The sequence below is a fragment of the Streptopelia decaocto genome (assembly GCF_964273445.1).
Source record: "Streptopelia decaocto genome assembly, chromosome: 2".
In the NCBI taxonomy this organism is placed as follows: Eukaryota; Metazoa; Chordata; class Aves; order Columbiformes; family Columbidae; genus Streptopelia; species Streptopelia decaocto.
This window is the reverse complement of record NC_138655.1, coordinates 164,202,069-164,210,188: the sequence shown is the minus strand read 5'-3', so window position 1 is coordinate 164,210,188 and position 8,120 is coordinate 164,202,069. Positions and strand designations below refer to the sequence as shown.

Below are 8,120 nucleotides of genomic sequence, written 5' to 3'. Positions count from 1 at the left end.
GGGCCCAAGATGGAAGCTGGGGATACCGTACCCCAATATACATGCTGAACCGAATTATCCGGTTGCAAGCAGTGGTTGAAATAAGAAGCAACCGGACAGCTGAGACACTGAATCTCATAGCAAGACAATTGTCTCAGACCAGGGCTGCAGTGGACCAAAATCGGGTAGCCTTAGATTATCTTTTAGCTGAAGAAGGGGGTGTCTGTGGGAAACGGAATACTTCTGAGTGTTGTTTAGAAATAGATGGTAATGGGGAAGCTATAATGAAAATAGCAGAGGAGATAAAACGAGTTGCGCATGTCCCAGTACAGAAATGGAATTCTATACTTACCGGCCATTGGTGGGATCACTTCTTTGGGGGAGCTGTTTGTACCGTGTATGATCCCGTGCTTTATTCGGTTAATACATTCAGTACGCCAAGCCATGCAAATCTCAGCCGTGCCTATAGATCCTGAAATGGCAACAAAAGGAACATCGTGTCATTTACACGTGCACGTACCACCACCCCCCAAAAGTGGGGGGGCTCCCCTAGGAAAACAAAGCGGGGGCAGCGCCCCAAACAGCCGCAGCCCCCGGCCCACAGGCCGGCAGCTGCCCCCCGGCACGGCAATGCTGCTGGCCAGCCTGAGCAGGGAGCTGTTCGTGCCGGCCAGTATCGACACCCCCCTTCTCCAGGCAGTTTGGAGAACTCTATTTGCCAGTGTTGCCCCGGTACATTTCCCTCGTCCGGTTGCTCTTCTCTGTACCCTGTATACAGTATTAAGATGGTTTTCTAGACACATTTCACATTGCCGGGTCACTCGTTCGCAAAGAGTTTCTAAATTCACTCTTACCTTTTCGTCTAACCTTGACAGAGCGCATCAGCTCCTCACGCCGCGAGGCACCGCTGCTCTCCCGTCGCCAGTGACGGCTTCTTTGGACCCTAATTCTAATTCGGCTATAAATCTCCTATTAATTTCTTATCCTCTTTGTTACCGTTTCCTGATGTTGCTTGGAGGAGACAGCCACCTGGGATCAGAGACGTGGCTTTTGTGTCGGTCTCTGTCCTTTCGCTGGCTGGTTTTACAGCGGCGTCTGCCAATTTATTTCCAGTTTCCTGATCGGCGTTTCCCTTCTGAGGCCCTTTGCAACGCATGACGGCAACTTTTCTAGCAACAGCACAGCTTCCAGCAACTGGAGCGTCCCGTTCAATCTGCCTTCCTTGTGCTGTTAATAAACTTTATTCTTTTCAAATGGCTTCAAGGGCATGCACCACTCGAAAAACCTGCTTAGAATCAGTGCAAATATTAATCTTCTTCTCTTTGCATAACTCTAAAGCTCGCGTGAACAGCAAGTTCTTCAGCTTTCTGGGCAGAAGTCCCTGGAGGTAAAGGTTCAGCTCCCATTACCTGCTGGGCAGCCGTCCCCGCACGCCCGGCTTCACGTACCCCTTGCTTTACGCAAAGCTGCTTCCATCAGTGACCCGGGAGTCTTCGGCATCCTCCGGCGGCCGGTCCTTTCAATCCGCTCCTGCTGTTGCCAAGCATTCGTGGGCCACCGACTGCAGGACGGATCCACTGAGGAAAGAAGCCGCACCGACAACGTTAGCAGTAGCAATATTTACGTCATTAAACGTTCTAAGGAGGCACCGAGGGAGGGACGTTGTCTGCACACAAACGGGGACCTGACCCCCGTCGGGGGGACGGACGCTGACACGCGGAGACCTGACTGCGAACCCCACGGGTCACACAGCGTCTCTGCCCCCTGGCAGCTTCTCTTCACAAGCGAGAAGAGAAAACAGGGACAGGGATCTGAAAAAACAAGGCAGAGAACACAGCAGCGGGGGGGACAGAGGAAAAGAGGCCGGAAGAGCACCGAGGAACAGGGCAGAGGAAGAAACAAATCGGCGCGGCGGGGCGGAGACGGAGGAAAAAAGCCCGGCACGGTCAATGGGACAGAGAGGAACGCGGCCACGGGCAGGGAGCGGGACACGGGGACGCAGCGAGAAACCACGGGACGCGGGGAGGTACCAAAACGTCGGCAAAAAAGACTCTTGAACACTGTTCTGAAAGTGTTAAACGGCAGGCAATTTCAATACAGCGCACCGCACGCTCAAGGATCGCCCCTGTAATCGAGCGTGCATGTGACTCACGCTTCTTGGTATTGATTACATCTACCTATTGGATATTCATTTGCTCCCAGCGCTTAGTTAATGCATTAAACGGAAGCTCTTTCCATAACCCCACCCTTCGCTGGCAGTCCATCCTTGGTGTGCCAGCGTGTCCACCAAGGGTCTCCAGCGGTCCCCGGTGCCCCCCCGCCCCGGTGTCGGCTTCTCGACCTCATTTCTTGAGCACGCCCACTGTCATTTTGTGCTGCTACTCAAGTAGCTCCTTCTCCATTCAGTGGAACGTTCCATTTTCCCAGCCTGCGAGCCAAGAACATCCCGCTTTGCCCCACCTCCAGTCCCTGTAGAGCCAGTTTTTCTCTGTTAGGTATCTGTTACGTTAGGCCTGGTCTTGCTACCTTATGCCGAGGGTTTTCTAAAAGATTTTTGTCCCTCCTATCAACGGGAAGCAAGAGGGAGAGCAACAGGCAAAACCGATGGCAGAGCGAGAGAGACCGCGGGGAGCACAGGGGGCTGGAGGAAGAAAGAGAGGGATGAGGAGCCCCGCCGAGAGACGGAGGGCAGGGAAAAAACAACAAAAAAAGAGAAAAACGGGGCGGGGGGCAGCACGAAGGCTCAGAACAGGAACGAGGACGGGAACAGCGCCGTACAGAATGAAGAACGCCAGCAACGCTGAGCACGACAAAGGCACAGAGAGAGAAGACGAAGGGAGGGAGGAAGGAAAGAGAAAGACAGGAAGGTCGGGGGACAGAGCAGCACGTACAGACACAGAGAGGAAGAGAACAGCGGGGGGACACACAGACGAGAGCGCAGCGGGGGGACGGACGCACTCGGACGAGAGCGCAGCGGGGGGACGGAACACGGACACGAGAGCACAGCGGGGACAAGAGCACAGCGGGGACAAGAGCACAGCGGGGACAAGAACGGGCCAGAGAAAGCGTGGGGAAAAAGGAGACGGAGGGGCAGGGAGGCACCAGGACACACAAGCCGGGCACGAGGCCCGAGGGCCAGGGACTCACAGCGGCTCTCGCTTTCGGTGGCTGCCAGGAGGCTTCTAACAGCTCAGACGCTCCTGTCCCCTCCTCTCCTCCCTCGGGGCGCTCGGCCGTCCTCAGCCTAGGAGAACACGGTGGGGTGTCAGGGCTGCTACGAGACGAGGCTTCGGGGACACGGAGCCTCGCTGGCTCGCTCGCCACGCAGCCGTCCCGCTCCAGGATACGCGCACGGACCTGCCGCGCACGTTGACGGCCTGGCCCGCTGCACGCCACGCAGAGGGACCCTTCGCCACCCGGAGAGAGGGGCTCCCTCTCTTGCCCGCCGCAGGAAGCAGACGTCGGGCCGACGGCCCCGCATTTCTTCCTCTTTACCTCTCCGGCTCCAGCCGCGGCAGCACCCGTCCACGGACGGGACGCGCTCCCCCGTCCCTTTTCCCGACGCGCTGCCAGACGAGCCTCGCCAGCCCGAGGCGGGCGCAGCCGACGGCATCCCCGGGGTGGCAGCGAACGGCCGCATCCTCAGCGTGGCCTCTGGGAGCGGGAAAGAAGAAGCAGCAGCTGTTAGCACCATAGCTCACCCCTGCCTGAGCCTGCTCCTTCTGCACGGGCCACCGGAGAGGTGCCGAGGGCCGGCCTGCCGCCTTCACCGTGGGGCTCGGGAGCGGCCCAGGAACACGGGACGGGTTCGCAGGAGCTGCCGCAGCTGGGGGCGGCTGCACGGGGCGAGCGGGGCCGCGGGAGGAGGCTCAGGGGGAGCTCTGGCGAGCTGGGGACGCACCCGGCATCTGCCCCCGGCCGGCTGGCGCCTCCTGCTCCTCTGCGGCACGCTGGCCAATACACTGACAATACACCTATTAGTTAAATAGAAACTAAGCACTCTGCTTCTAAACAACGTGTTATTTAATCTTCTGTCTCCATCTTGTCATGCAGAAGGATCTAAAAGGTGAAAAATATCCCCTCAGCGTGCAGGGGGTCAGAAAGCATTTACCTCACATCAACTGTTTAACGAGGGTATGAGTTCTATAACTTCATCACAGCATACACTAACTTGGCAGCTTCTCTTGAATTCCCCCCTTTGCAATATACTTGCAAATTCTGTGGCAGTATAAATCTACAAAATATTATCATCTCGTGCTGTGGTACAGCACAATTATTTGTTACCCACTAGCAGTGCCAAACAGAACACTGTAGCATAATGTAAGTCAAAATGACTAGCATCAACATCAGACTCATAAGATCAACGCTGATGGAGCTATGAAGCCGCAGCTCCTGCCGGTTCTGACGTTTCTTTCTTATCTGGCACCTCTGACTGCTTGTGTTTCTTATCTGGCACCTCTGGCTGCTTCGGGTCAAGCAGCGTCTCTGCCCCCTGGCCGTGCGCTGCAGTACCCGAGTTTCGCCACAGGGCGGCGACACCGAGACCCGCCGCGGCAGCCCCGGGCGAGCGGTCGCGCCGCGTGTCGCCGGAATCCCGAAAAAAAAACCCCAAAAAACAAACGCAACAAAACAAAAAAGCACACGGAGAGCCGCGGCACGGAAGCCGCGCCTACAGGACACGGAACCCGCCGCGCCTCGCCCCGAGCTCCCGCCGAAGCGGCGCCCCACCACCGAGCCTGCAACCGCGCCTCAGCTCCGCTTTTAAACGCGCCCCCACTAACGGGGGCTGCGCCGCTCCCGGAGGGACTGCCGGACCGGGCACGGGCGCTGCGCCGGAGGGAGACGCGGATGAGCCCGCAAGCCTTCAGCGCACCTGCCCTCGGGCTCGCACGCCGCCCACCAGCTTCGCCAGCTCGGCCGTAAGGGCGGGGGGGAAACGGAGCCCATCCCGCTCCCCCCGTTCCAACGGCACGGTCCCCGTGGCCGCACTCACCTGCGGCGTCTCTCGCCGCTCCGTTCCCCTCGCGCTCTCCCACCGGCCGCAGCGAGCGCTCCGCAGCAGCCCCGACCCCCGTTCCCGTTCGCTCCCGGTTACCCCCCCGCAACCGAGGCGCTCGCGGTTTGGACATGCGCAGTAGGGATGCCGCAGCACCCGCCCCTTGCCGCATCCCGGTTGGCTGCCTAGGACACGTCAATCACCTCTCTCGCCGCCTATCAGCGCTCGCCATTGGAGCATGCGCAGTAGGGAGACCGCAACGCCCGCCCCTTCGGCAACATCATTGGCTGCCGGCTGCACGCCAATCACCATGTTCTCCGCCTATCAGCGCTCGCTCTTTGGGGCATGCGCAGTACGGAGCCCTTAACGCCCGCCCCTCCAGCAATCTGATAGGCGGACAGAGTGGCAACTGACGTGCCTAGGCAGCCAACCAGCGCTCCTCCCCTCCAGCCCTCCGGCCCTCCCGCGCCATCTGATTGGCCCGCTCTGCATCCTAACCCGCCTGCTCTCCCCTCCCAAACACTAGGGAGCCGTGGGGAAACCAGTGAGAAACAAGACGGACAGCAGCAACGGCAAGTGCAATCTGGCTTCAATTCTGATCGTGCACTTCAAAGCCTCTCTCGGTCCTACCAATGACTGTTCCTTTTCTGGAAGGACAAACTTTCTTACCTGAACATCCTAAATTGAAGACTCCATGGAACAGAACAGGGATTGAGCCGCAGCACAACGTGCCATCGATTTACACTAATGGGGAAAAAAAAAACCCTAGAAGTCAACCCCAAATTTAAAATTGCACGTGTCTTTTCCAAGCAGAACGAGTCTGTGATTCCACAAAAAGGGACGGCAAAGAGCAGGTGAGCTTATCAGAGAAAGACAGTGACAGGGAGCCAGACGAGGTGACACAGAGAGAGGGAGAGCGAGGCAAACGGGACGGAGAGGCCAAAACGAGCGCTCCACAGCCTCCCCCCCCTCGCCCCGACCCCCGTTTCCCCGTTAATTCCCGCTACCCGCGCCGAGACACCACGGACGCGTTGGCCAGGCAGGCAGCTGTTCAAACGGGATTGAGTCGACGCGCTCTGATTGGCTGCTTTCCACCCCACCGCGCCGTGCTCCCATTGGATGCGCCTTCCCGCGGTCCACGCCCAGGTGCCCGCCTCAGGGTCGGACCTGACTGAGGACTGCGCAATTTGGGCATGCGCAGTACGGACACCTGAACGCCCGCCTCTCTGGCAATTTCATTGGCTGCCTACGCACATCACTTGCCATTCTCACCGCCTATCAGCGCTCCGCCCCTCCAGCCCTCCCGAGCGATCTGATTGGCCCATTCTGAATCCTCACCCGCCTGCTCTGACGGGACCCCCACGCCCTTTGGCCGCGCGGCTTCCAGCAGCCGCGTTTAAAATGGAACAACAAACCGCGCTCATTTGCTTTACACTGAAAAGGGGGGCGGGTGGTCACCTACCCATAAATTCATTGTGAACAGAGAGAGCCCTAAGGAGCTCCGGCCGGCAGGATTTCTCTCCCCTGTGTCCGGGACCGAGGAGACGCCGCCACCTCCTGCTGCTGCCTCGCCCGTTCCCCTCGCAGCGGGGCTGCCCCCGGAGAGCCGGGGGCCTCTTTGTTTCCCGGCGGCTCGTCCGATCGCTGCCCCCCCTTTCTGACCGGCATGACCCCGACCGCAGCGGTAGCGCCCCCTCGCCCCCCAGCACGGGCACAGGGCGCCGCTCCCCAGCTGCAGTACCGGGATGTGGCCACCAGACGGCAGTACCGAGGGCGGTCACGCAGCGCCCCCCGGGCCCCGCAGCGCGGGCGCTTTTCTTGACCCGTGGGCAGCCTGAGCTCCCTGAACGCGCTTTCCCAGGGCCGCGGACATGGCAGACACACTGATAAAAGATAAAACCCCCACATTTATAAAGTATTATTTTCCTCAAGATGTCTTCTGGCCTAATAAAATATATTGCCTCTGCCTGTGCCCGTGTCTTGTCTGCAGCAATAACTCGGCTCCTCCGCAGCTGTGGCAGCTCTGGGGCTGTTAGGGGTCAGTTCCAGCCCTTACCCGCAGCTGAGCAGCAGCCGGGCAGGTGTTGCTGTTCTGGGCGCTTCGCATCCTTCAGGAACAGTTCTCAAACGATCCTGCGCAGCGATGCCCAGAGCCAGGACAGCCCGCGGCGGTGGGACAGGAGCACACGGCGGGGGCGCGTCCCGGCTCGGGGCTGTTTCCGCAGTCGCTATGAGTTGCTCCGTGAGCTGGAACCAACCTCCTGATGCCCCGGCCCGGCCCTTTGTCCCCGGCTTTCCCAGGGCAGCCCAGCGGGTCGGTCACACAAACTGTTCTCTGCTGGCACCACCCAGCCGGGTCACCTCTGTCTGTGGTTGTGGGGACATCCCACGGGCTCCCTGGAAAATGGACAGCACAGCACTGACAGGGGGCGTTCAGGAGCCTCTGCGCTTTTGGGTTGGTTTGTTTGGGGTTTTTTTGCCTCTTTTGTTGTTTTTATCATTAGCTTCTTGTTGTTGGTTTGTTTGTTTTTAAGCTCTTACTCTATATAGCTCATCCATGGTGCTTATAGAGTACGGATAAATCTACCCTGCTTCCTCACAGGAGACAAGCATCTTGCTTTACAACAGGTGACTGAATCTGCTATAGAAAAGTTCAACCACCTCCTGTACAGCAAAGGATAAAAGAAAGTATGGATTTTTGTTGCATCTAATCCATAATGCAAGTACCAATTAACAATACATTAGCAGTGGGTTCCTTCAAATATTCACTGTGAAGGCAGTTCCTGGCCCGATTATATTATCATTCTTACTATTTTACAGGAGAAACACAGGGCACGGCTGATTTTGCTCACGTGCAGCGCAATGATCACACGGGTGCGGTGAACCGGGTGAAAGGCCCTAGAGAAGGAAAATCGGGCTCCGTGTGCTACAAGGGGTATAAAGCAGAAAAAAGGGCAGTGAATGTGTATAATGACACAATTAGATGTTTTTTCAGCTCCATGATGTGCTCTTCTACTAACAGCATCTGCTGGAGTTGATATCCTGGACACAAACGGGCAGGTTCCTGGCGTTGTGCCCACGGTGATTCATCCACTGTGGCCGTGGGTGACAACAGACACAAAACCCTGGGAGGGAGGTGATCACA

The 8,120-nt window shown here is 58.0% G+C and overlaps 1 long non-coding RNA gene across 1 annotated transcript; it reads right to left on the bottom strand.

The window, feature by feature from the left end:
* Positions 1-336: 336 nt before the first annotated feature.
* Positions 337-3,192, bottom strand: LOC309436396. The gene is made up of 3 exons (XR_014183334.1): positions 3,127-3,192; positions 834-1,556; positions 337-451 (listed from the first exon to the last, which is right to left on the bottom strand). It is a non-coding gene; the product is annotated as an uncharacterized lncRNA (long non-coding RNA).
* Between the last annotated feature and the right edge of the window lie 4,928 nt (positions 3,193-8,120).